A 14,278-nucleotide genomic window follows, 5' to 3' on the forward strand; every position below is an offset into this window, starting at 1 on the left:
AACAAAACTTCTGTGCCACTGGAGAACTCTAGGAAAAAGGTGAAGAGGCAGGAGGTAGATGACATAACCTGGGAAAGTGGGGGTTTAAGTTTGGAAAAAGGGTTTGAAGAGCCTGCAGGTTACTAATGAAGAAAGAGAAAAGAAGCAAAAAGAAGCTGGAGATAGGCTTAAAATAAATCAAATTAAGCTGAAAGCCTGGAAGGAATATTGCAGACGGAAAAGTTTGTAGAGGGAAAGGAGAGCACAGCAGAAAAACCATCAAAGAGAATGAAGAGCCACTAGAGCTTGTAAGAAAGGAGACATTGAAATGGTGGGTGAAAAACTGTTAAAAGAGCAAATCTAGCAAAAATAAGGGTAACATGCTTCCTTGAATTAGGTAGCCAAAGCTGAATATGGGGCATATCCATACAAATGCTGAGATATTAGCAACTGGAATACTGCAACATCTGTCATTTTGATAATTTCTGTTAATGACATGAGGTGCATTGTCTTTGACAGGTTGGCAGAAGACAAGGTCTAGGTGCCCAAGAAGACAGCTGGAAGACAAATTTGGGGAGAGAGTTTAGGATTTTGGAGATGTCAAGAATGTAGAAATGATGAAAGGGACAATACAAACTGATATTCTTGTTTTTCCTAGAACAGAAAACCTCTATATTTTAGAATTATGTCTTGCAAATTTTACAGGTAGTACATGATGTGAAAATTAGTTAAAACAGATAGAAACAGTTTTAGGAACACATGCTAACTTTTAATTATGCCTTCTGCAAACCACTGCTATAAGAGAAATTGCATGTCTGTTTTGCAAAACACCATTTCCAGAAGTGAAGCTTGGTCTCATTGAAACACATTTAAATATTTGTGTTCAGATGATGAATTCATTTGCTTGTTCTAAACATTCATTATTTTAGATTCTGCATCTACAAGAAAAAGAAATTTGCACGGAGATGTATCACTATACCATTTAATTAGCACACAGAAAACTACAACTGTTGGAAATGCGCAACTCCGCCTTATGCAACAAGAGCCTCTTTATGAATTTTGAGTCTATGCACAATATGCCTGTTCCTGTTCTAATCAAATACTTTTGCAAATTTGTTTGGCAGGAACTGATAAAATATCTATCTGCAATAATTAGGTAAAAGAATGATGTTATCAGGTAAAATATATTTTCGTATATACTTTGGACATTTTATTCACTCAGTAGCCAGCTTCCAAAGGCTCCACAAAAAAATTAAATCACATAGCTTAAATATTTGTCCACAAATAACACTGGTTAAATTACTCTGCAACATCTGTTTTCCTTTTCTGTTTGCTATTTGAGAGCTTTTCTGAGTATAATTAATCCTTATAAAATGAGAATAAAGCAAGTTATTGTCTTCTGGAAACTAATGAAGTATATTACAACTACAGACAATGGGACTGTACTTCATTTTGCACAGCAAAGTTAAGAGAAAAAAAGAGTTTATATTCATATGAAAATGGTACTTGGAGCTCAGAGGTCTAGATTCACTTAACAAAGTTAGTAAAAGGAAGTACTTACAAGTAATTGCATAGCTGAAGTGGAAAATTTCAGGACAGTTTGAAGAGATGGGAAATAAAAGCATAGGGAGACAAGACAGGACACTTTTCTTCTGTCTTTATTTTCCATGTTGAGGGCTCTGTGCCAACACAGACTGAATTTGTGGCCTGGTACAGATAATCAAAGAGGGGAAAAATCCCCAATATTTGAATGGTGTTTCTATGGGAGGTAGGGTAACATTTGTACCCAAGTATTTGCATTTTCATTACAGTATTGACCTAAGACCAAAGAAAGTTTTGTTCTCCCTGTATCTGTCAGTATGCACAGGAGAGCAAAGCCACACGCTTCAGACATCATCTTTGAATTTAAGATTCATTACTGTAACACTTCAACCAGCAGAGCTTGAAAGTGTAGCTCCAGATGAAGCTGTTTAAAAAACTGCTCCAAAAAAACTCTTTATTACACTTAATTAAAGAGGGCAAAACTAACATATACTAATCTTTCGTTTATAAATCAATAAAGCTTTAGCCATTGATATCCATGACCATAGGTTTAACATAAAAAAAATCAGCAATAAACACTGAATCTTGTTGAAAACACTGTTCTACCCTCCTGTTCTGAAAAGAATGGAATTAAACCATTTTAAATTCTCTCACATCTTCTTTTCTATTTGATAGAAAACCAAAAGAAAAATGAGAAGCAATACTAAACTTAGCTAATGAAGTCTTTACCGCTGGTCTAGTTCAGATATTTGGTCCACACATAATAATCAATTAAACTAAAGGGTGGATTTTTGTCTCCCCTTTAAAATTAATTCTGCAACCTCACCAAATTCAACAGAGAAGATTAATAGTGATCAGTTAATTATGTCTCGAAAATGCATAATAAAATATTATCTACTTTCCATTTCTGTTTTGAGGTTTGGTCAGATTTTGCCTTGTAAACACCAAGTGCTATATTTGTAACTGTACTTGTTTATAGAAGACATCTTCTATAATCAAAGCTTATTTTATGTTTCAATGATATATTTCCCACAAAAGGACACAGACTTTACCTAAGAGGCTGGTCCAACCCATTAGCTACCTACAAAAGCTACAGTTTGAACCACAGACTCCAAAACATAACAAAGAGCTTGTCATTTTCCAAGAAAGCCTCAGCAGGACTGTGCCTCAGGATGTAACCTTTAATATCACACAGCATTTCAGACTGTACAATATATACAGAGGAAGAGCGAGCAATATACATAGGAGAGTCACACACTCATAACATTGTAAAGCCCAAATGCCCACTATTCATTGTATTCTGCTTCACTAAACTTCATTTTTACAACTCTCTTAATTAAGAATAAGATCTAGACCTGCTGCATACCTAGACATGTACTGAACTTTACTTGCATAGATCAAATTAAAACCATGAATTTGCATTACCAGTTTGGACTGGCAACAAAGCCAAAGTTAATTAAGTACTTCAGGTATGCCACATTATGCCACTTCCAAAAATCAGTTTGCTAAAAGAAATCTTCCTAGAGAAAATGTCAGTTGCATACTTTTCAATATGCTTCATATTTCTGCATTTTTCTGCATCAATTTTTTTTTAAACTCTCTTTCAGATTATCCCTGCTTTTATATTGTTTGGTGTTTGTTTTTAAGTAGAGTCATAAATGTATTTCCATTTCATGCTATTCCCAGTTAGGAATAAAATTACGGTAATTCCAAGAAAGAAAATTACCAGGGAATCTGTTCTGCATTTGTAGGCAGGAGTGAGGCACTTTGAATGGAGAAGAAGAATTAAATTAGCCCCAGATATAGGGGCTGAATAGTAGCCATGTGTTTTTGAAGTGAGTATCTGCAAACCCATTCCTATAGATCTTTTATTGTCTGAACTTTACACATACAAATATAACAATATAGGTATAATCCGGTAAAAAGTTTGCTGCCCTACAGCAAGCACAAGTCTATCCAATTTTTAGCCAAAACAATTTTTTTTTTTTTTCTTCCAAAGCTACCACTGGTCTTTGAATAAAATATTTTTACCTTCCCCCACAGCCACCAGTTGAGAACAAAAGCATATTCCATGTTTAAGATTCTATATTTACTTAGCTTAAATATTTATGGGTGAGATGTATATACAATATTGAATTAAACAGAAACCAGATTCATTCCTTAATGAGTGAGAAAGTATAGACTTTATATTGGGCAAAAAGCAGTGTTAGAAATTGTCACCTCTTCTTTAAAGTCAGCAACCACAAGAAATGTTAAGTCTTCTCAACTACTGTACAGCATAACAAAACCAAAAGAAAGTGTTATTAGTTTTTCTTCTATATTATCAGATTTTTACAACAAAGGTTAGAATGTTCAAAAATGTGTTTAAATTTATTCAGCTGTTCTCATAGTTTCATGTTTCACTGGGCTGCTACACTGCATTATGTTCCCATATGACTGGATTAAAGCTATCTAACAGACTGGTGAAGTTATTAGTCCAGCATCTGAATACTTGTTCAGAACCTTCTTCATCAAGTACTGAGAAGCTGCAAAAGTCATACTGAAATTATTATTATTTTTTTTAAACATTACATTGATGTATTTGTCAGCTCAATACTTCTAAAGGCTGCTCTTCCTCCAAAGGCTCTGATTAACTAAAATGGTGTGAAAGCTAGGTGTAGGGAGACTGGACAGACCAAGGGAGAGGTAACAGGATACAGAGACTTTAACCTTTAGGTCATCAATTTAAATTCAGCTCAAGTTGATCATGACCAACATTCCCACATGATGAATGTTTGTTAGCCTGTGTAAAGAAATAGACACAATAAATATTGGTGGACACATTACCAAGGTAACTGATCCCCTTTGGTAATCTCAGAAGAATACCTACACACTGACAGCGCACGAAACAATCCTGGTTCCTGTAGTTTCATGGAATCCATCATCAACTGCATATTCCAAAGCAATGTCCCAACCACAATCAATCACTTAGGACAGGTTTTGCAGTGCATTCATTTTCAACTAGAAGCATCTTCAACAGTGATCACTACTGAGTTCACCTTGTCATAATAAAATATAAGACGCAAAACCAGAAAACTATATTGAAAAATGCCATTAAAATCATTGCCGTTATATCCCAAGTATTACTGCTAGGCAGTTTTGGTTGAACTGTTAAAAGTATGGATATAGGAAAAACAGAGAAAAACCTGAGACACCTGACAGGAATAACCAGAGGCATGGAAAGACAGCTCTATATGGAGTCTGAGACTGAGATTTAGTTTAGAGTCCAGATTAATAAATGTTGCCTGGTATGAATATATAAAATAATGATTATTACAGGCATTTATTCAGAGCCTGGGGGTTATGAATAAAGCTAGGCACAAGGGTTCTTTCCTAGCCTATAAGAATTCTAGCCATTCAAGAAAGGTCCTGTTAGTATTAGGACAAATCCTTTCACAATTTCCACAAAAGCAGAGATACCCAACCTATTACAGACAATAGTTCAGTGGCAATGACAGTTGCCTTGGATGCATTAGATATTCAACTGAGTTTAAGTCTCTATTCAGCTAGATTCAGAAAAGGAAATTGAACCAAAGTCGCATGTCTTAAAGGATAATGCCCAAACTATTAGGCTCTGGGTATTGTAATGCAGATTTCTCTCAAGGTTTCTTGTTCTGCAGTTCCATTTTCAATAAATTAGTTATTTGCTATTTGAAATTAAAGCTACCTAAAGGAAGATTCTTTTAACTACCTTTGATATGAGAAAGGCTTCAGGCTCGATAAAGCAACAACTTCTATCAAAATCTCTGTTAACTTGAAAAATGCCCTAGCAGCTTTGGTACTTCCAAGATCAAATGCAAATAAGTTTCAGACATTTGTGAACAGTCTTTTTTTTTGTCCCAGAGGGGACAGTGAGACCAGGCCATGCAATCTCTTCCTGTTCAAGATATCAAGTAATTATAGGCTGGTAAATCAGTGCTACTATCAGCCATCAATGAACCTCTCATATAAAATAAAAATAACAAAATAGGCAATAAAACTAAAGCCATTTTCATTTAGAATTGATCAAGGAAAACCACAACAGCATATTGCGCACTTTTTCTTTGCTGAGTCACAATGCTGTTGAAAATTTTTATACCTGGGAGGATAAGGCCTTTAATTTGAGCTTTAACTAACATATGAATCATCTTTATTGTGATTTCTTTATATCCTTCCTATCTGTAAACTTGAAAATATGCTGTTCCCAAATTAAATACTAATTTTCATGTGATTTTACCCATAAATCCGCTTTTCATTTCTATAGTTCGTCTTAAATTTGACTATTACCTGACTCTATTGAGATGCCTATTGATCACAACTTTTAATTATTAGAACTTCCCTATGCAGGGCTTCTCAAAGTACAGAGATTCAAATCAACTAGAATCACATAATATAGTTTATCCATAGCTATACAACAAATATTTATACTTGAAGACCTCTACTCACCTCCAAAGTTTACCATTCTACCAATTCATAGCTTTTAAAAATTTTCCCTTCTGTAGAAATGTTTCTCTTCTCTCCACACTCCTACTCAATTTTCCAATTCCAGTTTTCTTTCAGTCCTCTCTATTCTTCTCTGTCATTATGTGTGTTATTACAGTGGGACTTTTTAACAATTTATCCCAAATTCATAACGCTGGTATCTAAGCACCCATTGATTTCCCCGTTTCACATACTAGCAAACACCCACTTCTCTAGAGCAATCAAGTCAACATTATGCTAAGCAGTTCCCTACACTGGTAGGTCCCCTCGCACACAGAAACATTAATATGATGTTGACTTACAATCTGTATCAATTTGAATTCTGTTCAGTACAAAAGGAGCAATAGCATTAAATTCGGTAGGTTCCCTTGCACACAGAAACATTAATATGATGCTGATTTACAATCTGTATCAATTTGACTTCAGTACAAAAGGAGCAATAGCATTAAATTGTGCAAAAGGTAGTCCTTCTAAAGACAGATTATGAGACAGTGAAAGTCCTGTGTGGGAACCACAAATGCTGCCAAATGAACTGCACATAAATCTGCTCAGTCAATAACCAGGATACAGGCTGCATCCTTCTACTTGTGCTGAGTGCTATCCGACCATATGAAAAGCTCCACTGCAATGAAAATAGACACTAGCAAGGCAGAAAAAGATTTATCTTTAAAACCAACAGCCTGTCATGAATATAAGTTTCTATTCCCACCACAACGACCCCCAATTTACCATATTAAAAAGCAGCACTAGTTCACAATGTAATGCACTTGGATACCAAACTAGGTGATACATCTACTGCCAGAAAAGTAATGTGTAATGAATCACATTATTCCTCTAGTGTTTTAAACAGGTAGAAACAATAACAAAAGAATTGCCAAGGAAGTCCACAGTTCTAACTTTATGCTGTCTATAGACTAAAAATAATTCACAGATGTCATTTTCAAAATTAGCATTTCTATTAAAAAGAAAACCAGACTGATCCAAGTTATCTTGACTTACCAGAATAATTCCACTGAGGCAGATAAATGCATCTGCACCCACACTGCAGGACTTAATTCCTAGGCTATCATTTTATTTTTTTCCAATATGTATGTTTAATTAAGTCAGAAAATTTGACAAATATTTGTCTTATAGCTGCAATGCAGTTCATTTAATTGACTACTCCTGAGCTGAGATTTAATACACACTACTCTACAGAACTGCCTGAAAAAGCATTAACACATTTAAAGCAATTTCCCTTTTTAGAGCTTCAGAATGCACTATGTTTTCTATGGTTCATTACTGCCAGTGGACTTTTGAACCACAAATTCTTCCTATCACCTTAATTAATACATTCTTTTAAAGTTAAGTTACTTTTAAAACACAGGTTCATAAAATCCTTCAGCTCTACATCCAAAGGAGCTGTCAAATTGAAATAAACCAATTACAGGCCTAAAAATATGGGAATTCAAAATGGGGCACGAGGAGGATTTAGTCACTCCCAGCCAAAATGGTGATCCTCAAGGTCCTTATCTCATCCTGTAGATGTCTATTCTCTGACAACAATACAGTTTTCTATGGTAAGATAGGCCAGACACGGGAGCTGCATCTCTGTGCATGGCCAGAGTTCACCTAACCAGCTAGGACTGAACATCCCACTGCACAGTTTATGTCTAAGCCTATCTGGGATCTGGAAAAGAAGCCCACCCCTGCAGAGATGATCTGAGGAGCTAGATCCAACAGCTGGTCTCAAAGCCAGCTTAAGCCAGCCTAATAAACACCAACCAGGTGGGTTTCCTACAAAATTCTTCAGGTGCCATTTCTGTAAAATGGTACACGATCAGCACTCATTCCTAACCCAGCACAGGACTACTCATCCCAGAAGCAAAATCCCCAGGTTCAATTCCTTCTTCAGTCTAGGACTCAAAGCAATGTCTCTCAGCAGAATGTTCTAATCAATAGACTACAGGCTGCGTTACATGCTGGGATGAGGAAAGGGATATATTAAACCTCTCCTGTTGAAGCTGTATCATTGTACAGAAAATAATTCAAGAGTCATTGGGCCAGAGAAAGAACACAAGAGGGAGCAAGAGTCTGTAGCCTAGTGATTTGGGCACTCAGCTGGGAAAAGAAGTCCTGGGTTCCTGGCCTTTGCTCCATAGGAGGTTCATGTAATTTATCTAACAGCCTTTTCCATAGTATAAGTCCTAGCCTGAGTCTGGCTATGTTTTCCTTCTTGATCCAAGTTCATAAATAACATTTTGTGTAATCGCATTTATCAATTTGAATTTTGCAAACATCAACATGTCTTTTGTATGCTTTTAATGCTAAATTTTAAACAGAGAACATCAAAAAACCTGAAATGTGCCAAAACTCCAAAGCTGATTTCATATTAATTTTGCTTTATATACATATAAAATGCAATAACTTACTTGACAGAGGGTTAAAAATAATATTAAAATGCAAATAAGTTTATTTATCTGTGACAATAATGATGCATTGAATTACTAAGATGTAATTTACTTTTTTCATCTCACCTTTCTCAGGATGTGGTAAAGTTTTTAAGACATTACAACAATAGTAATAGACTTCTGATCTCTTAATTCTGCTCAGTTTCAGTTTCTGATTCTCACTTAATAGTATTTTCATTTTCTGGTTCTCATTCCCTAGCACAACAGTGCAATGTCATGCAGGCAACTGTTTAAATCCAAGCAAGTTTACCCTGAAATTCCCACTCCAACAATTTCATGGACATATTTCTGTTTTTGCTAAACATTCTTTTTATAATAGCTTCATTTTGGGCCTAAGCCTACATAACAGGGTCCCTTTAAATAATATTCCATGCCTTGAAACATATTACAAAAACTGTTATATCAAGGCAAGTTATGCAACAGCTCTCTATGGTTTTAGCATATTTACTCTGTCACGCCATATGTGAGACTGCAGCCTCCACAACAAAACCTTTACACACTGAAGTCATTATCTCTGTGAAGTCTGCAACTGGCATTTAAAACTTATTGATGGCCTGGGTATTGGTGGCTCAGTAGGCAGCACTCTTGCCGGAGGCCCAGAAGGTCAGAGGTTCACATTCTGCTCAAAGAACAAGTTGGACATATTCCAGGATTGTGTGTGGGCTGTGCTAGACTCCTAAAGGGGCAGTCCTTAGGACAGTAAGTAAAAACTTGTCTGTTTTGTGGATATCAAAGTCCTCTTGGAAATGGAAGAGGAAGAGTAAGAGGCAAGTTTAACTTGCCTGAAGCAAGTGAATGAAAATGAGCTTACTTGCCAGAGACCTGGATTTAGTTGTATGTGCTAAATACAGAATGATACAACTACAGTACACTGAACAGTTTTAAACAAGCCATTTTGGTTTTTGTGGCAAGCGTATGTTCAAGACACAGGTACAGACTGCCAGGCATGCTCAGCATTAGCTGACTTCCATAAGAGCAGAATGACTTGGGATTCAATTTCACACCATGGGACTATGAAAAATGCATATGTAGTTTCAGTAAGGGAGGAATCTAAACAAAAAAGGTTTAATGTCAGTAAAACTTCAGAGCATGCTATATAATTACTGAAAAAATCTTCAGCCAAATATCCAAGTCAATACTAGCAACATATATAGAGAATAATATAAATGGAGATTCAACCTGCTCTGGTGTTAAACTTTGATACTTGAATATCCCAGATGTCTCCCTCCTCCTCCTCTTCTTTATAGATGGGTAAAGATGGATCTCTTGAAGAAACTGGGGATCACACTCTAGGCAAAGGTTGGACAGGTGATCAATGTACAGCATGAGATTTTGCCGTGGCTATGTGCCTCCAACAGTGACTGGATCATCTGGTTTAGAAAAACAATTAAAAATTGTAATATTTTCTAAAGAACTTATTTAGGGGAAAAATTAGCAAAAGGGAGAACAAATGTTTTCTATAACATGGAATGTATCACAGAACTTCTTCCCATAATTATATAGTTCATTTTAAAAATTCATTTGTTTCTTAACATTTAGTTCGTTAACATTTTATTTCCTTAGAAGATAGCCTTTAGAAGACTGTATCCCATTTTCCATTGGCAGAATGTGTTTAATAGTTACAGATGAGATATGAAGTTATTCTCATAAGTTTCAATTTCTTTTTTTGGTGTCTAGCACAACCACACTAAGTGCCAAGGCCAGGTCTGGCCCACTATTTAAACAGGCTTTGGAGCAAGCCACTATTTATTAGCCAAATGGGATTCTACTCTGTAGCGCACTTCAGGGAGGTATTCACAGAGGTCAATGTTTGTTAATGAAGATTCATCTCCCAACACTCCCTCCACAGACTTTCATTCAATAGACTGGAAAACCATTTTCTAAAGGACCATTCAGAGCACCTAAAGTGAGACTGTTTCCTCTAGCATTTAGGAACATCACCTTTTATCTACCTATCTTGTACACAGTGCTTTTTTTTTACCATCACAGAAAAACAAATAATCCCCTCCTTCCCAGAAATATCCATTAGTATAATGGACCTTTAAGTTTAAGTTTGGTGAAATCGACCTGTATTTAAGCAACAATGTTTACACACAGTAAAAGAGATCATGAATTACAAGCATCATGACATCTACAGGTTACCACACAATTAACGTGTAAGCAATAAGATTCTGAAATGAATGAAATAATGCCATCATTAACTTGTATTTTAGAAACAGAGGAACCCATAACATAATCCTAGTGCAAATTTGCAAAGAATCATGAGTTCATTTTGTGGCTAAAATAAGAAAAGAAGCTATTTCAAGAAACGAAGGATGTCCTCTTAACCCGTGACAACAAATTTGTTTGTTTTTTTCTCTTCTCAGTAAGAAAGCAATTAGGTTTTTTTCCAATAAAAATATCCTTGTCCATATATAAACACTCATGGTAATCATGTAATTACCTTACCCAATCAGATTAAATTGCTGTCAGTTGAGTTCCCACTGTTGATTAACTTTCGTGTACTCTAAAACTAAATGAAGTCTTTGGTAAAGTCACTTAGTCATTTACAAAGGTGTCTCTATGATTCCAAAAAGTATAACAGCAATATATTATTTGCTATAATCATCAAATATCCAAGGTCAAGGATAGATCACAGTGGACCCCTTTTTTAAAACCCAAAGAAATTAAGAATTAAACTATGTTGCTTATTTTTGTGTTTCTTACCATGACTTCTAAATGTAATAGTAACCTTTGACCCCCCCACATTAAACACCATAATTATGTAATTAAAACTAATTATGCAATTTAACATACATATTTTTGTCCTACATCAGGCAGGTCAATTACCTCACTCATTGACCTTGGAAGCTTTCACAGTTTAAACAAAACAATGAGGCTTTCAATTAATTTTAAAGTACAAACAGAGAAGGAGCAGCAGAACCACAAGTCTTCAAGCTAATATTGCATAGATGGATCACTTACAAATCTCTTCACTTTGTATTACAGAAAATAAATCCCTTGATAAAAACTTGTAAATGTCTTTCTTTCTTATATGCTTCTATCATAGAAATGTTAACACATTTGTGAACAAATCATATACACGTTACTTGCCAAATGCAAGCAAGAAAGGAAGCAATATATTATTATTATTTGTCCTGCTTCTTTTCTTCAGTATGGTTTACTTTGCTACATCTCTCTCTGCTTCACCTTAACTTTCTGAAGTCTTTTTCTTTCTCTTTTTTCTTTTTTATCTTTGTTCCATTTCTTTGTTCCATTGCTAACTGTAAAACTTGATAGTAATTTATATATTATCAAACTGCTGTAGCTGTTGTCTTTTCCAATTTCCACTTGCATCCCTAACCTCAGTCACAGGACAGTGTTTCTCAGCAGATCCTGGCTCCTGTGGATGACAATCCAACACACTGAGCGAACTCTGAACTGCAGAAAGTTACAGCTAAAACAGACATGGTACATGCTCTAAGAAATATTCTAAATTTTCCAGTGCTGGAAGCTTGGTACAAGTGAGAGACACTTTATGAAATTATTGAAATATGTTTCACCTCGATAATGTCTTTATTCTCTTCATACACTTAGGTAAGCTATATATACTGCACAGAAAAAAATTAAATTGCATAACAGAGACTCATGCAATATTACATTTTGTCCAAGGATCTTCTTTCTTTTCAAAGAGTAAAATTAGTAAAATTCAACTACATTTTTAGTTTTCAGTACACTAATTCCCATTCACTAAAGAACAATTCTTAATGCAGGTATAAGTCTAGGAGCTCTTCGTTAAAAAGGATCACATTCTGCTATCTTTTTTTTCAATTGCTATTGTAGCCACAAACAGATCCATCAAAATTAATAGGCTTAACTGTGAAGTAAAGCAATAGTCAATGTATAGATAGGTATACCAATCAAGCTTCAAGTTGTTTTCTGGTTTTATGTGGGTATCAAAAAATAGTTCCTGGCAAAATACATGTGCAAATCTTTGCTGACTTCTTGAAAGCAAGGCAAAAATATCTACAGCACACTTTATGCTCTGGTGTAATTCGAAACACCATTTTTGGAGTCCTTTTGGTTCTCTGCTTTAATTAGCCCTGATTTGCACAAGCAGCTCAAAAAGATATCAGTAAACCTTTGACATAATGGAAACAAGGAGCACTGAACTCTGATGAGGAGTTACAACAGGAAAGAAACAATTTAGGATGGTAACAGGCCTTATTGCTACATTAAACCTCAAACTGGATCTGATTTATATAAAGTAAACCAATATATTGAAATAGTGCCCCAAACTTCTGGACAATAGTTTGAAGGAAAATAATATAGTGCATGTATACAAATTCTATGCAAGGGAACAGAGGAGATTATTCCTTATACTCTCATTTAATAAAAATGTTCCTTCTGTTTTGAACGGAACATTGAAATTCTATTTCAGCTCATAGAGCATCCCAAACAGAGCAGCAAAAGAATGCGTGAAGGAGTCCAAATATGGTGCTATTGAAACAGAGTAGATTAGAGGAATTGGGACAGAATCCTACAAGTGGGTAAATAGCAGCAGGAGCTCAGCTTCACAAACAGCAGGATGCTGTTCTTTCCAGACGTGAGTGACATAATACAGGCAAAACAATCAAGATTTTAGCTGATAAATGTATGCATTAGGAAAAGGACTCGCTGTAGAACTTTCATACTCAACAAACTTTTAGGTAAATTCTGTAGATGTAATTTACACTGGAGAGCATTTTGTCTTATGTGCACGTCCTGTTAATCACGTAAAAACATAAAGACAATAATTTTAAAAGTCTAAATGCAGAAAACACAAGAATATTTGCCTAACAACTCAGTAAATGGATAAAGCCAAAAGCTTTCATAGTTTGACACAGCTTCAATTCCATCCTGAGCAAGTGTATGTATATTAGCTTTACCATATATAATGATATTAGCCCTCAAGTATCTAGGATATCTAGAATAAATAAGCAACATAATCTATGTAATCCTATTGATTATTAATAAAAACCATACTATAGCAGTATTATTAGAGAAGTTTTATGGTTCTGAAGGGAATAGTTGCATTTGTAAAGATACATATTGAGATATCAAAATAGGGTGCACTTAATGAAAAAACAGAGCAGTAGATCATTTTGATTTCTAAATTCAATTATTGTTTAGCTAAGGAAGTGCAAACTATTATGCGTAAAACATTCATCTATCTTCCCAAATTTTTCCCTGTCCTCCACAAAAAAATCCTTGTGGACTAATTCAGTAATTTTGAACTAAATTATAATTCTTAGGTCAAGAACAGATTCCTGCCTGGAGTACAGGCCACACTTCCCCTTGACTCTTAGAACATTGAGAGACAAGAATTTCTGAGTGGTGGGGTAACTGCAGGAGGACTGGCAGAGAGCTAGAGAGCATTGGAGCACACCACAGGTCCATCCACTGCAGCACCCTTTCTCCTGTGGTGGCTCCTGGTATAGTCTCCCATCTTAAGCAACCTTCATGGCATATAATTTCTGCATTTCATAGCCTCTGACGGATTTTGTTGTTTTGTTGTTTTTTTTTAAACTCCCCAGCTGCTGATGTTATATAATACTCAGATTAATCTTAATATGAGGGATAGTAACTAGCTGTCGTGAATTCACTTCTTTGTCAGGGACAGCTTTATACTTTCTAGAAACTCACAGGCATTTGGTTAAACCTTATTAGCTCTACAGTTACCGAATATCCAGTTGACTTTTAATTCAGAAATCAGTTGAAGAGGTGGTTGTGCCTTTGGGTACATCAGCTATAGTGATTAAGGAGTCAAGACAGAGCAAAGGCCAACC

The 14,278-nt window shown here is 35.4% G+C and overlaps 1 protein-coding gene across 14 annotated transcripts in view; it reads right to left on the reverse strand.

Annotated features, from left to right (window-relative positions):
- The window catches only part of ERC2 (ELKS/RAB6-interacting/CAST family member 2), a 486,059-nt gene that overhangs the window by 51,861 nt on the left and 419,920 nt on the right, over window positions 1–14,278 (reverse strand). For 13 of the 14 annotated variants that reach the window (XR_001412191.1, XR_001412196.1, XR_001412199.1 and 10 more), the window contains one exon: window positions 9,651–9,841. The exons of the other annotated variant lie outside the window; for it this stretch is intronic. The gene's annotated coding sequence lies outside the window, so the exon portion shown is untranslated. The remainder of the gene's footprint in view (window positions 1–9,650; window positions 9,842–14,278) is intronic. 14 annotated transcript variants of the gene reach the window in all.

The sequence above is a fragment of the Calidris pugnax genome, unplaced genomic scaffold (assembly GCF_001431845.1).
Source record: "Calidris pugnax isolate Ruff unplaced genomic scaffold, ASM143184v1 scaffold128, whole genome shotgun sequence".
Classification (NCBI taxonomy): domain Eukaryota; kingdom Metazoa; phylum Chordata; class Aves; order Charadriiformes; family Scolopacidae; genus Calidris; species Calidris pugnax.